We start from the raw sequence: 21,895 nt of genomic DNA on the forward strand, positions 1-21,895 counted from the left end.
CGTCCATTTTGCATCACTATTTTATATCATAATTTACTGTTATTCATTGATATATTTCATATTTAGAGATGATACTTATGTTATTCCATCTATTTTGCATGTTTTACGATTATTGGAGGATCGCGCACCGGAGTCAGGATTCTGCTGGAAAAAGAACCGTCAGAAAGCAATATTTCGGAAGATCAACAATTGACGGAAATTATACGAAAAATCCTATTTTTCCAGAAGACGAAGGGAGCCAGAAGGGGGAGCCGAGGAGGGCCGCCATGGGCCCATCTCGTAGGCCGGCGCGGGCCCTGCCCTGGCCGCGCCGCCTTGTGAGGAGGGGGCCCACGACCCCCTCTGGCCTCCTCTCCTTCGCGTACTTCTTCACCCCGAAAACCTAAGCTCCAGAGGATAGTCGCGAATAGTCACAGCCCGCCTCGCGGGGCGGAGAACACCGAGAGAAAAGAGCTCTCCGGCGGGCAGTGAATCCGCCGGGGAAATTCCCTCCCGGAGGGGGAAATCGACGCCATCGTCACCGTCATCGAGCTGGACATCATCTCCATCACCATCGTCATCATCTCCATCATCATCACCGCCATCTCCACCGCTGCACCCCGTCACCGCTGTAACAATTCGGGTTGGATCTTGATTGTTTGATAGGGGAAACTCTCCCGGTGTTGATTTCTACTTGTTATTGATGCTATTGAGTGAAACCATTGAACCAAGGTTTATGTTTAGATTGTTATTCATCATCATATCACCTCTGATCATGTTCCATATGATGTCTCGTGAGTAGTTCGTTTAGTTCTTGAGGACATGGGTGAAGTCTAAACGTTAGTAGTGAACTATGGTTGAGTAATATTCAATGTTATGATATTTAAGTTGTGGTGTTATTCTTCTAGTGGTGTCATGTGAACGTCGACTACATGATACTTCACCTTTATAGGCCTAGGGGAATACATCTTGTACTCGTTTGCCAATTGCGGGGTTGCCGGAGTGACAGTAAACCTAAACCTCCGTTGGTATATCGATGCGGGAGGGATAGCAGGATCTCGCAGTTTAAGGCTGTGGTTAGATTTATCTTAATTACTTTCTTGTATTTGCGGATGCTTGCAAGGGGTATAATCACAAGTATGTATTAGTCCTAGGAAGGGCGGTGCATTAGCATAGGTTCACCCACACAACACTTATCAAAACAATGAAGATTAATCAGCTGTATGAAGCAAAAGCACTAGACTAAAATTATGAATTGCCTAAGAAGAATTTTGATAAGTATCATGAACCGTATAAAGATAAAATTGATTCATCTATAAACAAATGTGTAGTAATTGAAACTGTTGATCATGTTATTCCTGAAGCTTATATTGAAAAAACTCCTTTCCCTGCTAAAATGAAGGAGTACTTTGTTATAAATAGTGCGGTTAATAAAAGTGAAAAGAAACCTATAGAACCTGAAGAGCAAATAAAAGTTGAACCTGCTATTGCAATAGTTAAAGATCTTGTGACTGAAAATCTGGAAGATCGATGGTCATATTATTTTCTGTGAAGATGCTTCTAATATTGTTTCGCATCCTAATAAGTCTAGAAAAACTAGTGTTCCTATGCTATCTGTTAGAATTGGTGATCATTGTTATTATGGTTTATGTGATATTGGTGCAAGTATTAGTGCTATTCCTTATGAGCTTTACAAGGAGATTATGCATGAAATTGGTTCTTGTGAGCTTGAAGATATTGATGTGGTTATTCGGCTAGCTAATAGAGAAACTATCTCTCCAATTGGTATTGTTCGAGATGTGGAAGTTCTATGTGGTAAGATTAAATATCCTGCTGACTTTTTGGTACTTGGTTCTGCTGCTAGTAAGTATTGTCCTATCATTTTTGGTAGACCTTTTCTAAATACTTGTGGAGCTGTTATAGATTGCAAGAAGGAGAAAATTTTGACTGAATTTGCTGGTGAATCTTATGAGTTTAATTTCTCTAAATTTGCCAAAACCCCTTATAAAGCTGATTCGCCTAATAATGATTTTAGAGTTGAACAGTGCGCGTCTATTGCTCTTGCTCCTAATAATCCTTTGCAGCAACATTTGGAGAATAGTGAGAGCGAAGTCTTTAGGGAAGAAAGAAATGAGCTTGATGAAATTTTCCTTCGTCAACCTATTCTTAAGCATGATTTATCGGTAGAAGATCTAGGTACAACACAACCACCAAAGGAAGATCCTATTTTCGATTTAAAACCATTGCCTGATAATCTTAAATATGCTCATATTGATGATAAGAAAATATATCATGTTATTATTAGTTCTAAGCTTTTAGAGATTGAGGAAGAAAGGTTATTGGAAATATTGAAGAAACACCGAGGAGCTATTGGCTACACTCTTGATGATTTGAAGGGGATTTCTCCCTCTATTTGCCAACATGCTATCAATATGGAAGATGATGCAAAGCCCGTTGTTGAACATCAACGTCGTCTAATTCCTAAGATGAAGGATGTGGTAAGGAATGAGGTATTAAAACTTCTTGAAGCTGGTATTATATATCCTATTGCTGATAGTAGATGGGTTAGTCATGTGCATTGTGTTCCTAAGAAAGGAGGAATGACTCGTTGTGCCTAATGATAATGATGAGCTCATCCCTCAAAGAGTATTGTAGGGTATAGAATGTGCATTGATTATCGAAAAGTTAATAAGGTTACTAAGAAAGATCATTACCCTTTACCCTTTATCGATCAAATGTTAGAAAGGTTGTCTAAAAATACTCATTTTTTTGCTTCCTTGATGGTTATTCCGGGTTCTCACAAATTGCTGTTAAAACTAAAGATCAAGAGAAAACCACTTTCACTTGTCCCTATGGAACTTATGCTTATAGACGTATGCCTTTTGGTTTATGTAATGCTCCCGCTACTTTTCAAAGATGCATGTCTGCTATTTTTCATGGCTTTTGCGAGAGTATTGTAGAGGTATTCATGGATGATTTTTCTGTCTATGGAAATTCTTTTGATAATTGCTTGCGAAACCTCGATAAAGTTTTGCGTAGATGTGAAGAAACTAACCTTGTTCTTAATTGGGAGAAATGCCACTTTATGGTTAATGAAGGAATTGTATTGGGACATAAAATTTCCGAGAGAGGTATTGAAGTTGATAGAGCTAAAGTTGAAGCAATTGAGAAGATGCACTATTTGAGGGATGTTAAAGGTATTCGTAGTGTTCTTGGTCATGCTGGGTTTTATAGGAGATTTATTAAAGATTTCTCCAAGATTTCAAAGCCTCTTACTAATCTTCTTCAAAAAGATGTACCTTTTGTTTTTTATGATAATTGTAAAGAAGCTTTTGAAACTCTAAAGAAAGCCTTAACAACTGCTCCTGTAGTTGAACCTCCTGATTGGAACTTACCTTTTGAAATTATGTGTGATGCTAGTGATTTTGCTGTAGGCGCTGTTCTTGGACAGCGAGTAGATAAAAAATTAAATGTTATTCATTATGCTAGCAAGACTCTTGATGCTGCTCAAAGAAATTATGCTACAACCGAAAAAGAATTGTTAGCTGTAGTCTTTGCTTGTGACAAGTTTAGATCCTATATTGTTGATTCAAAAGTCACGATTCATACTGATCATGCTGCAATTAGATACCTTATGACAAAGAAAGATGCTAAGGCTTATTAGATGGGTACTTCTTTTGCAATAATTTGATTTACATATTATAGATAGGAAAGGTGCTGATAATCCTGTTGCTGATAATTTATCTAGATTGGAAAATATTACTTCTGATCCTGTTCCTGTTAATGATAGTTTTCCAAATGAACAATTGGCTGTAATAAAGGTGAACTCGCGAGATAGCCCTTGGTACGCTGATTATGCTAACTTTATTGTATCCAAGTACTTGCCTCCAACCTTTTCAGACTCAAGAAAGGAGAAAATTCTTTTATGACTTGAGGCATTATTTTTGGGATGACCCACACTTATATAAAGAAGGAGTGGATGGTATTATGCGAAGATGTGTTCCTGAATATGAACAACAAGAGATATTGAGTAAATGTCATGGTAGTGCTTATGGAGGACATCACGCCGGAGATAGAACTGCGCAAAAGGTTCTACAATCAGGTTTTTATTGGCCAACTCCCTTCAAAGATGCAAGGAAGTTTATTTTATCTTGTGATGAATGTCAAAGGGTTGGTAATATCTCCAGACGCAATGAAATGCCTATGAATTATACTCTTGTTATTGAACCATTCGATTGTTGGGGATTTGACTTCATGGGTCCTTTCCCTTCTTCGAAGGTAACACTCATATACTTGTCGCCGTTGATTATGTTACTAAATGGGTAGAAGCCATACCCACAAAAAGTGCCGATGGTGAGACTTCTTTAAAAATGCTTTTAGATATTATTTTTCCTAGATTTGGAGTACCTAGATATATTATGACTCGATGGAGGTTCTCATTTTATTCATGGAGGTTTTAGAAAAACTCTTGCTAAGTATGGTATTAATCATAGAATTGCTTCCGCTTATCATCCTCAAACTAGCGGGCAAGTAGAATTATCAAATAGAGAGATTAAATCTATTTTGGGAAAGACTGTTAATAAATCTAGAAAGAATTGGGCTATTAAATTGAAGGACGCATTATGGGCTTATAGAACTGCTTATAAAAATCCTATGGGTATGTCACCCTATAAAATGGTTTATGGGAAAGCTTGTCATTTACCTTTAGAACTAGAGCACAAAGCTTATTGGGCTGTAAGAGAACTAAATAAAGATCTTAAACTTGCCGGTAAGAAGAGATTGCTACAATTGAGTTCTTTAGATGAATGGAGAAATGAAGCATATGAAAATGCTAAACTCTTTAAGGAGAAAGTTAAGAAATGGCATGATAGAAAAATTATCAAAAGAGAATTTAATGTTGGGGATAAAGTCCTATTGTATCGGTCTCGTCTCAGACTCTTTGCAGGGAAGTTGCTCTCAAAGTGGGAAGGACCATATATCATTGTGGAGGTGTATCGTTCAGGGGCAATTAAAATTAGCTCTCTACAAGGTGATGCCACACAAGTAGTTAATGGACAAAGACTCAAGTATTATATCTCTGGGAGATTCTTATAATGAAGATGTTGATGTTATTCAAGTGGTAACTCCGGAAGCTTTCATCAAAGGTCAAACGGATAGTTCTGCAGAGTTCGACTTTGAATAGGTAACAGTACTGGTAATAAAAAGTCCGCGATTTACTTTCCGAACAATGTTTTTGCTGTTTTTGGAAAATATGAAAAATTACGAGATCGAAACGGAGTGGAGGAGACGCACGAGGGCGTGCCCCCATAGGCCGGCGCGGGCCCCAGCCTGGCCGCGCCGCCCTATGTGTCGGGGGGAAGACCCCGGGTAGGGCAATGGACGCGGAGCAGCCGGCTTGAGGTTGGCCGGCTCGCGGCAAAGGCCGGCTGAGGAGCAGCCGGCTGGAGCCGTGGCCGGCTGCCTTGGGAGCCGGCAAGCTCCAAGTCCTAGTCGGCCTGGCTGCGGCCTTCAACGCTGTAGCTGGGCCGGCTTCTACAAGCCATATCCGACTGGGGTTTGTATCCTAGACCGACTCGAGGCTGGCGAGTCTTGCACTAGAAGGAACTGGGTAGGTGGTCCGGGTTCAAAGGTCCACGCTGACCTCATCTCCCGTAAAGTGCGGGGCACTGTGGAGCAACAGTGCCACGCGGCGGACAGGCCATCATGGCGTACGTCGGTCCGTACCGGCTACAGGGCATGATGGCGACAGGGACACTTCCTCGCCATACCGCTGACTCTGGCAGGTGGATGGGACAGGCCATGAGGCCTCAACGGCTCCCTGACGTCAACGCCTCGGGAAGGAGCGGAAGCCGGAGCCGGCCAAGCCGGCCACTAGACTCTAGGGACTTCTTTGTAAGATGCCAGCGCCTATATAAGCTGGCCTCCCCCCCTCGTGCGGGGGACGATCGATCACTTCTGATTCACTTTAGTCTTAGCGCTGCCCTGTGAGAGAGACCTTCGTCTACCTTAGCCTCCCAGGAGCAGCCGGATACAGCTCTAGGAGCACCTTTGTATTGTGATATCATCTTATACACACACAGCAGGAGTAGAGGTGTTACCTCCATCGGAGGGCCTCGAACCTGGGTACGTCGCCGTGTCGCTCGTGCCCATACCCGCATCCGGATACCGCCATGAGTCCACAAGGAACCACTTCGATTAGCCACCCTATGGCATATGCCGTGACGTTACCACGACATTTGGCGCCCACCGTGGGGCCTTGATGTCTACGTTCCCCCTCCTTTCCTGTAGACAGTGTTGGGCCTCCAAGTGCAGAGGTTTGTAGAACAGCAGCAAGTTTTCCCTTAAGTGGATCACCCAAGGTTTATCGAACTCAGGGAGGAAGAGGTCAAAGATATCCCTCTCATGCAACCCCGCAACCACAAAGCAAGAAGTCTCTTGTGTCCCCAACACACCAAATAGGTGCACTAGTTCGGCGAAGAGATAGTGAAATACAGGTGGTATGAATATATATGAGCAGTAGCAACGGTGCCGTGAAAATAGCTTGCTGGCGTGTAGTTGATGGTGGTAGTATTGCAGCAGTAGTAACACAAGTAAAACAAGTAAACAAGCAGTAGTAACTCAGCAGTATTTAGGAACAAGGCCTAGGGATTAGACTTTCACTAGTGGACACTCTCAATATTGATCACATAACAGAATAGATAAATGCATACTCTACACTTTTGTTGGATGATGAACACATTGCGTAGGATTACACGAACCCTCAATGCCGGAGTTAACAAGCTCCACAATAATGCCCATGTTTAAGTAACCTTAAGTGTAAGATAGATCAAAAGACTAAACCAAGTACTAGCATAGCATGCACCCTGTCACCTTCATGCATATGTAGGAGGAATAGATCACATCAATATTATCATAGCAATAGTTAACTTCGCAATCTACAAGAGATCATGATCATAGCATAAACCAAGTACTAACACGGTGCACGCACCGTCACCTTTGCACACATGCAGGAGGAATAAAACTACTTTAATAACACATCACTAGAGTAGCACATAGATAAATTGTGATACGATGCACATTGCAATCATAAAGAGATATAAATAAGCACTTCACTACGCTCTTCAACAGTGAATAAGTACTTCGTGAAATATAGCCTAAGAGACCCACACGGTGCACACACTCGTCACCTTTACACACGTGGGACAAGGAGTCTCCGGAGATCACATAAGTAAAACCCACTTGACTAGCATAATGACATCTAGATTACAAGCATCATCATATGAATCTCAATCATGTAAGGCAGCTCATGAGATTATTGTATTGAAGTACATAGGAGAGAGATGAACCACATAGCTACCGGTACAGCCCCGAGCCTCGATGGAGAACTACTCCCTCCTCATGGGAGCAGCAGCGGTGATGAAGATGGCGGTGGAGATGGCAGCGGTGTCGATGGAGGAGCCTTCCGGGGCACTTCCCCGCTCCGGCAGGGTGCCGGAACAGAGACTCCTGTCCCCGCATCTTGGCTTCGCGATGACGGCGGCTCTGGAACTTTTCTCGTATCGTGGCTTCCTCCGTAAGGGTTTTCGATGCAGGGGCTTTATATAGGCGAAGAGGCGGCGCAGGAGGGTCAACGAGGCGACGAGACCATAGGGTGGCGCGGCCAGGGCCTGGGCCGCGCCACCATGTCATCTGGGCCCACCAGGGCCCCCCTCTGGCGGCTCTCGGGTGTTCCGGATGCTTCCGGGCAAAATAGGAACCCGGGCGTTGATTTCGTCCAATTCCGAGAATATTTCGTTACTAGGATTTCGAAACCAAAAACAGCAGTAAAACGAGAACCGGCACTTCGGCATCTTGTTAATAGGTTAGTTCCGGAAAATGCATAAATATGACATATAATGTGTATAAAACATGTAGATATCATCAATAAAGTGGCATGGAACATAAGAAATTATCGATACGTTGGAGACGTATCGGCATCCCCAAGCTTAGTTCTCGCTCGTCCCGAGCAGGTAAAACGATAACAAAGATAATTTCTTAAGTGACATGCCATCATAAACTTGATCATATTGTAAACATATGTAATGAATGCAGCGATCAAAACAATGGTAATGACATGAGTAAACAACTGAATCATAAAGCAAAGACTTTTCATGAATAGTACTTCAAGACAAGCATCAATAAGTCTTGCATAAAAGTTAACTCATAAAGCAATAATTCAAAGTAGAGGTATTGAAGCAACACAATGGGAGATTAAGTTTCAGCGGTTGCTTTCAACTTGTAACATGTATATCTCATGGATAATTGCCAACATAAAGTAATATAATAAGTGCAATATGCAAGTATGTAGGAATCAATGCACAGTTCACACAAGTGTTTGCTTCTTAAGGTGGAGAGAGATAGGTAAACTGACTCAACAATAAAGGTAAAAGAATGGTCCTTCAAAGAGGAAAGCATCGATTGCTATATTTGTGCTAGAGCTTTGGTTTTGAAAACATAAAGAGAGCATAAAAGTAAAATTTTGAGAGGTGTTTGTTGTTGTCAACGAATGGTAGCGGGTACTCTAACTACCTCATCAACCAGACTTTCAAGAGCGGCTCCCATGAAGGACGTTATCTCTACCAGCAAGGTAGATCATCCCTCTTCTCTTTTGTTTACACATGTACTTTAGTTTAGTTTTTCTTTATTTATGGATGACACTCCTCCCAACCTTTTGCTTACACAAGCCATGGCTAACCGAATCCTCGGGTGCCTTCCAACATTCACATACCATGGAGGAGTGTCTATTTGCAAATTTAAGTTGCTTACTGATAAATCAGAGCAAAACATGTGAAGAGAATTATTAATGCAAGTTAATTAATTGAGGCTGGGAACCTCATTGCCAGCTCTTTTTGCAAAATTATTGGATAAGCGGATGAAGCCACTAGTCCATTGTGAAAGTCTCATCAAAAGTAAATGACAAGATCGAAAGATAAAACACCACATACTTCCTCATGAGCTATAAAACATTGACACAAATAAGAGGTGATAAATTTTGAATTGTTTAAAGGTAGCACTCAAGCAATTTACTTTGGAATGGCGGAGAAATACCATGTAGTAGGTAGGTATGGTGGACACAAATGGCATGAATATTGGCTCAAGTATTTGGATGCATGAGAAGTATTCCCTCTCGATACAAGGTTTAGGCTAGCAAGGTTTATTTGAAACAAACACAAGGATGAACCGGTGCAGCAAAACTCACATAAAAGACATATTGTAAACATTATAAGACTCTACACCGTCTTCCTTGTTGTTCAAACTCAATACTAGAAATTATCTAGACCTTAGAGAGACCAATTATGCAAACCAAATTTTAGCAAGCTCTATGTATTTCTTCATTAATAGGTGCAAAGTATATGATGCAAGAGCTTAAACATGAGCACAACAATTGCCAAGTATCACATTATCCAAGACATTTTACCAATTACTACATGTAGCATTTTTCAATTCCAACCATATAACAATTTAACGAAGAGGAAACTTCGCCATGAATATTATGAGCTAAGAACACATGTGTTCATACGAACCAGCGGAGCGTGTCTCTCTCCCACACAAGGATGAACTTATTCAGAGAACTAAGATAACAAAACAAAAACAAAAATAAAAGCACACGGACGCTCCAAGTAAAGTACATAAGATGTGATCGAATAAAAATATAGTTTCACTAGAAGAAACCCGATAAGTTGTCGATGAAGAAGGGGATGCCTTGGGCATCCCCAAGCTTAGATGCTTGAGTCTTCTTAAAATATGCAGGGATGAACCACCGGGGCATCCCCAAGCTTAGACCTTTCACTCTTCTCGATCACATTATATCACCCTCTTCTATTGACCCTTGAAAACTTCCTTCACACCAAACTTCAAGCAAACTCGTTAGAGGGTTAGTGCATAATCAAAAATTCACATGTTCAGAGGTGACACAAACATTATTTTCACTTCTGGACATTGCATAAAGCTACTGGACATTAATGGATCAAAGAAATGAATCCAACATAGCAAAAGAGGCAATGCGAAATAAAAGGCAGAATCTGTCAAAAACAGAACAGTCCGTAAAGGCGAATTTTAGGATGGCACCAGACTTGCTCAAATGGAAAAACTCAAAACTAATGAAAGTTGCGTACATATCTGAGGATCACGCTCGTAAATTGGCAGATTTTTTCGAATTTTCTACAGAGGACTGTGCCCAGATTCGTGACAGACAGCAATGCTGTTTCTGCGCAGCGATCCCAAATATAACATCAACTTTGACATAGAAACTTTACTTGGCACAAAAACATGATAAGGAGAGGTTGCTACAGTAGTAAACAACTTCCAAGACACAAATATAAAACAAAGTACTGTAGTAAAAAAACACATGGGTTATCTCCCAAGAAGTTCTTTTCTTTATAGCCATTAAGATGGGCTCAGCAGCTTTAATGATGCACTCGCAAGAAATAGAAGTTGAAGCAAAAGAGAGCATCAAGAGGCAAATTCAAAACACATTTAAGTCTAACATGCTTCCTATGCATAGGAATCTTGTAAATAAACAAGTTCATGAAGAGCAAAGTAACAAGCATAGGAAGATAAAACAAGTGTAGCTTCAAAAATTTCAGCACATAGAGAGGTGTTTTAGTAACATGAAAATTTTTACAACCATATTTTCCTCTCTCATAATAACTTTCAGTAGCAACATGAGCAAACTCAACAATATAACTATCACATAAAGCATTCTTATCATGAGTCTCATGCATAAAATAATTACTACTCCCAACATAAGCATAGTCATTCTTATTAATTGTAGTGGGAGCAAATTCAACAAAGTAGCTATCAAATATAGGAGGTATATTGTAATCATAATCAAATTTATCCTCCATAACAGGTGGTAACAAAAGACTACTATCATTATAATCATCATAAATGGGAGGCAAAGTATCATCAAAGTAAATTTTCTCCTCAATGCTTGGGGGACTAAAAATATCATGCTCATCAAAGCCAGCCTTCCCCAAGCTTAGAATTTTCCATAGCATTATCAACAATGGTGTTCAAAGCATTCATAGTAATAACATTCCCATTAGCATGCATATAAAGTTCCATGGGTTTCTTAATTCTTTCTTCAAACACATCATGTCCTAATTCAAGATAAAGTTCATAAAGATCTCTCATATTTTTGTTGTTTTCCATTATGCCTAACTAGTGTAAACAAGAAACAAAAAGATGCAATTGCAGGATCTAAAGGAAATAGCTTCGAGTACTTACAATGGCGCCGGAAAATAGCTTAGTAGCCGAGATCCGGAGTGTGAGTACCTTTTACCTTTCCTCCCCGGCAACGGCGCCAGAAAATAGCTTGATGTCTACGTTCCCCTCCTTTCCCGTAGACAGTGTTGGGCCTCCAAGTGCAGAGGTTTGTAGAACAGCAGCAAGTTTTCCCTTAAGTGGATCACCCAAGGTTTATCGAACTCAGGGAGGAAGAGGTCAAAGATATCCCTCTCATGCAACCCCGCAACCACAAAGCAAGAAGTCTCTTGTGTCCCCAACACACCAAATAGGTGCACTAGTTCGGCGAAGAGATAGTGAAATACAGGTGGTATGAATATATATGAGCAAGTAGCAACGGTGCCGTAAAATAGCTTGTCGGCGTGTAGTTGATGGTGGTAGTATTGCAGCAGTAGTAACACAGTAAAACAGTAAACAAGCAGTAGTAACTCAGCAGTATTTAGGAACAAGGCCTAAGGATTAGACTTTCACTAGTGGACACTCTCAATATTGATCACATAACAGAATAGATAAATGCATACTCTACACTTTTGTTGGATGATGAACACATTGCGTAGGATTACACGAACCCTCAATGCCGGAGTTAACAAGCTCCACAATAATGCCCATGTTTAAGTAACCTTAAGTGTAAGATAGATCAAAAGACTAAACCAAGTACTAGCATAGCATGCACACTGTCACCTTCATGCATATGTAGGAGGAATAGATCACATCAATATTATCATAGCAATAGTTAACTTCGCAATCTACAAGAGATCATGATCATAGCATAAACCAAGTACTAACACGGTGCACGCACCGTCACCTTTGCACACATGCAGGAGGAATAAAACTACTTTAATAACACATCACTAGAGTAGCACATAGATAAATTGTGATACGATGCACATTGCAATCATAAAGAGATATAAATAAGCACTTCACTACGCTCTTCAACAAGTGAATAAGTACTTCGTGAAATATAGCCTAAGAGACCCACACGGTGCACACACTCGTCACCTTTACACACGTGGGACAAGGAGTCTCCGGAGATCACATAAGTAAAACCCACTTGACTAGCATAATGACATCTAGATTACAAGCATCATCATATGAATCTCAATCATGTAAGGCAGCTCATGAGATTATTGTATTGAAGTACATAGGAGAGAGATGAACCACATAGCTACCGGTACAGCCCCGAGCCTCGATGGAGAACTACTCCCTCCTCATGGGAGCAGCAGCGGTGATGAAGATGGCGGTGGAGATGGCAGCGGTGTCGATGGAGGAGCCTTCCGGGGCACTTCCCCGCTCCGGCAGGGTGCCGGAACCGAGACTCCTGTCCCCCAGATCTTGGCTTCGCGATGACGGCGGCTCTGGAACTTTTCTCGTATCGTGGCTTCCTCCGTAAGGGTTTTCGATGCAGGGGCTTTATATAGGCGAAGAGGCGGCGCAGGAGGGTCAACGAGGCGACGAGACCATAGGGTGGCGCGGCCAGGGCCTGGGCCGCGCCACCATGTCATCTGGGCCCACCGGGGCCCCCTCCGGCGGCTCTCGGGTGTTCCGGATGCTTCCGGGCAAAATAGGAACCTCGGGCGTTGATTTCGTCCAATTCCGAGAATATTTCGTTACTAGGATTTTTGAAACCAAAAACAGCGAAAACAGGAACTGGCACTTCGGCATCTTGTTAATAGGTTAGTTCCAGAAAATGCATAAATATGACATATAATGTGTATAAAACATGTAGATATCATCAATAAAGTGGCATGGAACATAAGAAATTATCGATACGTTGGAGACGTATCAGGCCTTCAGCGTCCGCGGCCGGTGTCTTCATCCGGACGGGCCTCACCATCACCACCGGCGAGCGGGTCGCTTCAGGCTTGATCTGGAGATTCGGCTCCCTCGACTGCGTCAGCGACAACGCTGGCTGCTTCGCCGACCGGCCATTCCCTGCCGGCGGCAACGTCATCAGCTTCGGCGGCTTCGACGTCTACGTCGCCACCGTCGCACCACCCCGCTACCCGCGCAAGATCCTGCGCTGCGCAAGCCCTCCTCCCGGAGCCGGCGCCAGCCTCACCACCGCCAGCCCCTGCATCATGCACGAGATCATGGCAGCCGGCGACGACGCCGGGGCCAAGTCCGCACGCGTCCGTGGGCCGGTGTTGGAGCGCGACACCGCGGCCGGCGCTTCCGCCTCGGGCGCAAAGGCGCCGCCACCACCGTCCCGGCTGGAGGAAGTCCGGGCGAAGCTGAGCACCCCGCTCACGCCTGGCGCCGACCCCACCACCATCGAGGCGGATTTGGAGGCGCACCGCCAGCTCCTCCTCAGGCAAACAGAAGAAACTGGCTGCCGCAAAGCGCCAGTGGGAAATCACCCAGCGCGAGTTCAACCGCGCCCACGGCCTCACTCCAGGCGGCGACGGTCCCAGCCGAGCCGGCCAGATCCACCGCAGGGGCCACGACCTGGGCGCCGAGCTCGCCCGTGACGGCGTCCCCTCGCCGGCTCCATCTGCACAGCAACCCGTCTACAACACCCCCGACAAGAACATGCTTGCGGCCGAAGCCGCCGCAGAAGAGCTGCACCGCCTCGAAGGCGAAGAGTTACGCCGCCAAACTAAGCGGGTGACTGAGCTGCTGAAGGCGGCCAACCGACAGGCCCAGGACCCCAGGTATGCCCATGCCCCCAGAGCTTCTCACGCTCGTGGCGCTGCAGGCAACGACAGGGAAGGCGCCAAGGACACGGCCGAGTCCGCCTCCCCAGCACCAAGTCGGCACCGTGACTCCCGGGCCACGCACACAAGCTCAAGCCGGCCGAGCCACCTGCCAAGCGGAAACAGCGGCCGCAGCCGGCCACCATCAAGCCGGCACCATGAGGAAGCCTCCGAGAAGCTGGCGCCAAGACGCCCACACCGGCCTGCCCCAGAGGCAAGCGGCCACCGCCAGCCGGCACATTCCCGGCTAGGCCCGCGCATCGAGCCAACCGACGCCAGGGACCGCCTTGACCGGCTGGTCGAATCCCGCATCGCGGAAGAAGAAGAAGGGCCAGCCGGCCCAAAGTGCTTCGGGCCGCGGATCCTCAACGAGCCCATGATTGACGGCTTCCAGCTCCCCCGTGACACGCCCAAGTACGACGGCACGGCCAAGCCGGAGGACTGGCTGCAGGATTACTCCACTGCAGTCGGCATTGCCAAAGGCAACAAGCGCTGGGCTGTGCGCTATTCCCCCCTCATGCTGCTCGGCTCCGCCCGCACATGGCTCAACAACTTGCCAGCCGGCAGCATCAACGGCTGGCTCGACTTCGAGGAGGCCTTCATCAGCAACTTCACCGGCACCTATCGCCGGCCGGGTCGCCCCCAACAGCTCGAGATGTGCAAGCAGGGCCCGGACGAGACGGATCGCGCGTACCTGACGCGCTGGTGCGAAATGCGCAACTCCTGCGAGGGCGTGCACGAGATCCAGACAGTCGGCTTCTTCATGGCCGGCTGCCGGCCCAACACCATGCTATGGCACAAGCTGCGCCGCAGCGAGCCCAAGACGATGGCTGCCTTGATGGCCATCGCGGACAAGTACGCGCTGGCTGAGGGAGCCAGCAGCACCCCGGCTGAGATTTCGCCGGCTCCGTCCAGGCGGGACAACAACAAGCCGGCCGAGCACAAGCCGGCCGAGGGCGGCCATCATGGCAGCCGGCGGGACAACTACCGCGGCAAGCGGCACAGCGACCAGCCGGACCGCCGGTACGGCTCCGCTCATGTGGCAGCCGTGTCGGATCACGCGGCGGCTGGCGGAAGCCGGCGCCAGAAGCAAACAGACTGGCCCTGGAAGCCGAAGTACACCTTTGAGCAGATGCTCGACTCGCCGTGCAAGTACCACAGCGGCAAGAACCCCTCCAACCACACCACCCGCGACTGCCACTTCATGAAGCGGCTGACGAGCGGCGAGCCACTCCCGCCTCCACCCCCGCCCCCACCAGCCGGCGGACCGGGTGGCCAAGCCGGCGCAGAGAACGCCAACCTCGAGCACCACGAGGCTAACCAAGTGCACCATGGCAGCCGGTACCTGGCTGAGGATGCCACCTACATCATCTTCACCACCGAGCCGGAGGACAAAACGAGCCAGCAGCGCCGTTCCCTCGAAGTCAACGCGGTCATGCCGCCGGTCCCCCAGTACCTAAACTGGTCAGAGCAGGCCATCACCTTTGATCGCCGCGACACACCGGCTGTCCTGCCAAAGCCGGGCAGCTACGCCATGGTCCTCGACCCCACCATCGGCACAAGCCGGCGCAGCGTGCGTTTCTCGCGCGTCCTCATCGACGGCGGCAGCAGCATCAACATCCTCTACCGCGACACCGCCCGCAAGCTGGGCATCTAGGAGGTCGAGTTGCGCCCCACCCCCACCGTCTTCCACGGCATCGTGCCAGGCCACTCGTGCCAGCCGATCGGCCGGATCACCCTAGAAGTCATGTTCAGCAAGCCGGACCACTTCCGCACGGAGAACATCGAGTTCAAGGTGGTGGACCTGGTCAGTCCCTACCACGCGCTCCTGGGCAGGCCGGCCCTGACCAAGTTCATGGCGGTGCCCCACTATGGGTACCTGAAGATGAAGCTGCCGGGCCCAAAGGGGGTCATTACCATAGCCGGCGATTATCGCCGCTCTATGGAGTGCGCCACCCAGAGCTCGAAGATGGCCCAGACGCTGGTCATAGCTGCCGAGAAGCAGCTCATCAGCGACGCCGTCGCCATGGCCAAGGCCGCGCAGTCGGGCATGCCGGCTGTGGGCAACCCGGCTGGGACGACTCACTTCCAGACGGCCAACGACACCAAGAAGATCCTGCTCGACCCGGCGCAGCCGGACAAGTTCGTCACCATCGGTGCCGGCTTGAGCAGCAAATAGGAAAGCGAGCTCACCAGCTTCCTCCGTGAGAATCGGGACATCTTCGCATGGTTTCCAAGGGACATGCCGGGTGTACCGAGGGAGTTGGCTGAGCACCACCTCCACGTCAGGCCAGAGGCCAAGCCGGTGAAGCAGCCCCTCAGGCGCTTCGCCGAAGAAAGAAGGAAGGCCATCGGTGAAGAAATCGCCCGGCTCCTAGCTGCCGGCTTCATCATGGAAGTGCTGCACCCGGATTGGCTGGCGAACCCGGTCCTGGTCTTGAAGAAGAACGGCTCCTGGCGCATGTGTATCGACTACACCAGCCTCAACAAGGCGTGCCCAAAGGACCCCTTCCCCCTGCCGCGCATAGATCAAGTCATAGACTCGACTGCCGGCTGTGAACTGTTGTCTTTCTTAGATGCTTATTCAGGCTACCACCAGATTCCTTTGAATCCGGCTGATCAAATAAAGACTTCGTTCATTACCCCGTATGGGGCTTACTGCTACACGACTATGCCATTCGGCTTGAAAAATGCAGGCGCCACCTACCAAAGGTGCATGCAAAAGTGTTTGCAGGATCAAATCGGCAGAAATGTTCACGCATACGTGGATGATGTCGTTGTAAAAACCAAGGAGATGCCTACCCTCCTTGATGACCTGAGAGAAACCTTCACCAATCTGCGAAGATTCCGGATGAAGTTGAATCCGGCCAAGTGCACTTTCGGCGTGCCATCTGGCCAGCTCCTGGGCTACCTCGTCTCTCAGCGGGGAATCGAAGCCAACCCGGAGAAGATCAGTGCCATTGAGAAGATGGAACTGCCGCAGTGCCTCAAGGACGTCCAGAAATTCACCGGATGCCTGGCCTCCTTGAGCCGCTTCGTCAGCCGGCTGGGGGAGAAGGCACTGCCCCTATACCAGTTGCTCAAGAAGACAAACTCCTTCAGCTGGACGCCGCAGTCAGATGAAGCCTTCCGTGATTTAAAACGCATGCTCTCGACTGCGCCCGTCTTGGCATCGCCGGCTTCGGTGGAGCCGATGCTCTTGTACATCGCAGCCTCCAATCGAGTGGTTAGCGTTGTCCTGGTGGTGGAGCGCAAAGAGGCCAGCAAGGAGCAGCCGGTCCAGCGCCCAGTCTATTACCTAAGTGAAGTGCTTTCCCAGTCGAAGCAAAACTACCCCCACTACCAGAAGGTCACCTATGGCGTGTACATGGCGGCCAAAAAGCTCAAGCACTACTTCCAAGAGCACCCCATCAAGGTGGTGGCCACAGCGCCCTTGGCGGAGATCATTGGCAGCAAAGACGCCAACGGCCGGGTCGCCAAGTGGGCGCTAGAGCTGGCGGCCCATGCTATTCAATATGAGCCAAGAACAGCCATCAAGTCGCAGATCCTAGCCGATTTCTTCGTCGACTGGGCCGAGATGCAATACCTGCCGCCTGTGCCGGACTCCACGCACTGGAAGTTACACTTCGACGGCTCGAAGATGCGCACCGGCTTGGGAGCCGGAGTCGTCATCACCTCTCCTAAGGGGGACAGGCTGGACTACGTCCTACAGATCCACTTCGCCGCATCCAACAATGTGGCGGAATATGAAGCGCTCATCCACGGGCTCAAGCTGGCCAAGGAAATAGGCGTCTGTTGCATCCTCTGCTTCGGCGACTCCGACTTGGTCATACAGCAGGCGTCTGGCGACTGGGACGCGAAGGATGCCAACATGGCATCGTACCGCTTCCACGTTCAGCAGCTAGCCGGCTTCTTCGAGGGATGCGAATTCCACCATGTGCCAAGGGCCAACAACGAGGCGGCTGACGCCCTATCCAAGATAGGCTCAACCCGGCAGGCAATTCCGCCGGGTGTGGCCCTGCAACATCTGCGCAAGCCGTCCATCACACCGTCTCCGGACTCGAACTCCATATTCGTGCCGGCTGACTCGGGGGCTTCACAGTCAAACCCGGGGGCTTCGCAGTCAAAGTCGGGGGCTTCGCAGCCGAACCCGCCGGCTCCACAGCCGAACCCGGGGGCTTCTCAGCCAAACCCGGGGGCTCATCAGCCCAAGTCGGGGGCTTATCGGCCAAACCCACCGGCTCAACAGCCGAACCCAGCGACCACGCAGTCGAACCCGGAAGCTCCGAAGATGGAGGCCCTGATGGTTAGCGTATTCGAGATAAAATGCGTACCATCATGGGCACAAGAATTCCTCTCCTACCTCACCGATGGTGTGCTGCCCAATGATAGGGTTCAAGCCAGGCAGATCGAGAGAAGGGCCAAGGCCTATACTATCATCAACCACCAGCTGTACAAACGCAGCGTAAGTGGGGTGTTCCAGCGGTGCGTCGAGCCGGCTGAAGGGATTGAACTCCTCCGGGAAATCCATCAGGGAGAGTGCGGCCATCACGCCTCCACTAGAGCCATAGTGGGCAAAGCCTTCAGGCACGGCTTTTATTGGCCGACTGCGCTACGAGACGCAGAAGAACTGGTGAAGAAGTGCAACGGCTGCCAGCGCTTCGCAAAGCAAAGGCAAACACCGGCTTCCGCCTTGAAAACCATCCCCATCACTTGGCCATTTGCCATGTGGGGCCTGGATATGGTGGGCCCATTCAAAACAGCCCGAGGCGGCATGACCCACCTCCTGGTGATGATTGACAAATTCACCAAGTGGATTGAAGCCAAGCCGATCAAGAAGCTGGACGGCTCCACAGCTGTCACATTCCTCAAGGAAATAATTGTGAGGTACGGCTACCCCCACAGCATCATCACCGACAACGGCAGCAACTTCGCTGAAGGAATATTCAAACGCTACTGTGGGGAGATGGGGATCCGAATGGACCTATCATCAGTGGCGCACCCGGAAACCAACGGCCAAGTGGAGAAGGCAAACGGCTTGATCCTAGCCGGCATCCGGCCCCGGCTGGTGGAGCCGCTTGAGCGGTCAGCCGGCTGCTGGATAGAAGAGCTGCCCTCCGTGCTTTGGAGCCTGCGCACCACGCCAAACCGCTCCGTCGGCTTCACGCCATTCTTCCTCGTCTACGGGGCCGAAGCCGTCCTGCCGACTGATATCGAGCACGACGCGCCAAGGATCAAGCTCTACACGGAAGCTGAAGCTAAAGAGGCCTGTGAAGATGGAGTCGACTTGGTCGAAGAGGCCCGGCTGCTGGCTCAGTCCAGATCAGCCATATACCAGCAAAGCCTCCGACGCTATCACAGCCGGAAGGTGCAGCCCCTAGCATTCCGAGAAGGAGACCTAGTGCTCCGGCTGATCCAGCGGACAGCCGGACAACATAAACTAGCATCCCCATGGGAGGGTCCCTTCACCGTGAGCAAGGCAGTAGGCAATGATTCCTACTATCTCATAGATGCCCAAGAGGCTAAGAAGAACAAGGCGAGCAAAACTGACGAGGAGACAAAACGTCCCTGGAATGTCAGGTTGCTTCGACCATTTTACACTTGAGAGCAGGAATGTATGTATCTCTTGTACCCCTTTTGTAAGCTATGAAAAGGCAAGCGCTAAGAGCGCCGATTTCGACAAATTTTTCGCATACTCTATCGTTTTCGCCGATTGGCTAACACCCTCTCACGCGGCCGGCTCAGTAACGTGATCCGGTTTTCGACAGCCGGCTTCCGACCAGCTACAGACCGCAACCCGGCTGTCCGGCTGGCGGGAGTAAGAGCCTAGGGAGCCGGCACGCGAAAGACGACTAAGAGAAAGAGTGAAAGCGAATTGACTTGCACAACTCTTCATAAAGTGCCGGGTTGCCGAACTCAGCTCGTTCGACTGAAATACTATCGGCCTCACCCAGCGGCACGCTCTTGACCCGGCGACGGACCGCAAGTCGGACGTACGACCGGCAAGGGCAACGCCAAAGAGTGGGGCGGATGGGAAAAAGCGAACAAGCCGGAAGAAAGCAAGCCGACACACAAATGATTAACAAACACATTAAAAGTGTACCATAATAAAAAGACGATAATATTGCCATTACATGCGCACCCGGCATCCCGGGGATTTAATAATTTGTCTTTGCAAAATCAAGATTGCATAAACAGATAAGTCTAGGCGCCGGCTGGAGGAGGACCAGCCGGATCAGCGCGAGGCGGCGGAGACTCCATCTCGATTTCCTCGTCCTCGGGCTCCTCATCCGAGTCGCCCTCAGGCGGGTTCGGGTCCTCGATGAAGATGCGCTTGTCGACGAAGTCGGCAATGGCGCAGGCGCGGGCAAGCCGGGCAGTCTTGTTCTCCACCGAAAGTTTTTCCTCCACGTCGGCCCGCCGGTACTCTAGCTGGTCGAGGCTGACCTCGTCGTACCAGGAGAGCACGAAGGAGAGGGCCATATCGGCCCCGGCACGCGTAGCCGACTCTTTCCAGTCGAGGAAGCGGTCAGGCGCCGTCTCCAGCCACTTAATGAGGTTGGCGAGGTCCTGCGGTAGCGTCTCTGTCGGCCACAGCAGCCGGATCAGCTCTTCCGCCGCCTTCCGGAGCTCCCAGCCGAGTTTGGTGATCGGCTCCACGCGGGCGGCCATGGACGACAGATAGTCCTCCATGGTGAAGCAGGCGGAGCTCTGCTCCCCAGTAGCTTGCCGGCGCTCCTCCCGCGCCTTGCCAACCGCCGTCAACGCCGCCTCCTGCGCCTCAGGGAAGGCCGCTGCAAAGAATAAGCATGTCAAAACATCTGTCGAAGGCAGAAAAATGCAAATTTTCAAAGTAAGCCTGGCGGCAGCCGGCAAGAACCGACTGCCCCCAGCCTGAAGATGGAGATTCCGAAGCTCTAAAAAGTAAGCCTGGCGGTAGCCGGCAAGAACCGACTGCCCCCAGCCTGAAGATGGAGATTCCGAAGCTCTAAAAAGTAAGCCTGGCGGCAGCCGGCAAGAACCGACTGCCCCCAGCCTGAAGATGGAGATTTCGAAGTAAAAGTAAGCCTGGCGGCAGCCGGCAAGAACCGACTGCCCCCAGCCTGAAGATGGAGATATCAACAAAATCAGTTTCTGCCGCCGGCTGCCCGCCTAAGCCGATAGCCGACAGCCGAAAGCCGACAAAGGGGAAGGACAGAAAATACAAGACTCACCCGCCAAGCCGCGGTCGAGCGTGCTAATCTCCTCCACCCACCGCTTGGCGGTGGCCGACAGCTCATCGGACTTAGCAGTCACCTCTTGGCGAAGTGCAAGCCACTGCCGGTCCACCTCCTCCAGCCGCTTGCTCAGGCTCGCCAGCTTCTCCTCCCCGTCCTTCTTGAGGGCGGCCAGCTCCTTGAGGTGGTTAGCCTCAAGCTTGCGCAGCCGCGTCAGCTCCCCATCAGCCACCTTCAGCTTGGCGGCAGCAGCACGGCCCGCCTCCTCGCTCTCGGCGCATTGGGCGCGGGCGGCCCGGAGATCCGACTCCAGCTGCGGGACCCGGGCAGCCTCAGCTGCAAATCGACAAGAGAAGCTGTTAGCCGAGTGAAATCAAAGAAGAAAAAGCTAAGTCAAAAAGAGGAAAACCTTACCTCTAGCAACCTCCAGCTCGCGAGCCAAGCCGGCCCGCTCAAGCTTGGCCTTGTGGTAGCTGGTCACTGATACGTCTCTGACGTATCGATAATTTCTTATGTTCCATGCTACATTATTGATGATATCTACATGTTTTATACACATTATATGTCGTATTTATGCATTTTCCGGCACTAACCTATTAACAAGATACCGAAGAGCCGCTGGCTGTTTTCTGCTGTTTTTGGTTTCAGAAATCCTAGTAAGGAAATATTCTCGGAATTGGACGAAATCAACGCCCAGGGGCCTATTTTTACACGAAGCTT

This window comes from Lolium rigidum, chromosome 2 (genome assembly GCF_022539505.1).
Source record: "Lolium rigidum isolate FL_2022 chromosome 2, APGP_CSIRO_Lrig_0.1, whole genome shotgun sequence".
NCBI classification, from domain to species: Eukaryota; Viridiplantae; Streptophyta; class Magnoliopsida; order Poales; family Poaceae; genus Lolium; species Lolium rigidum.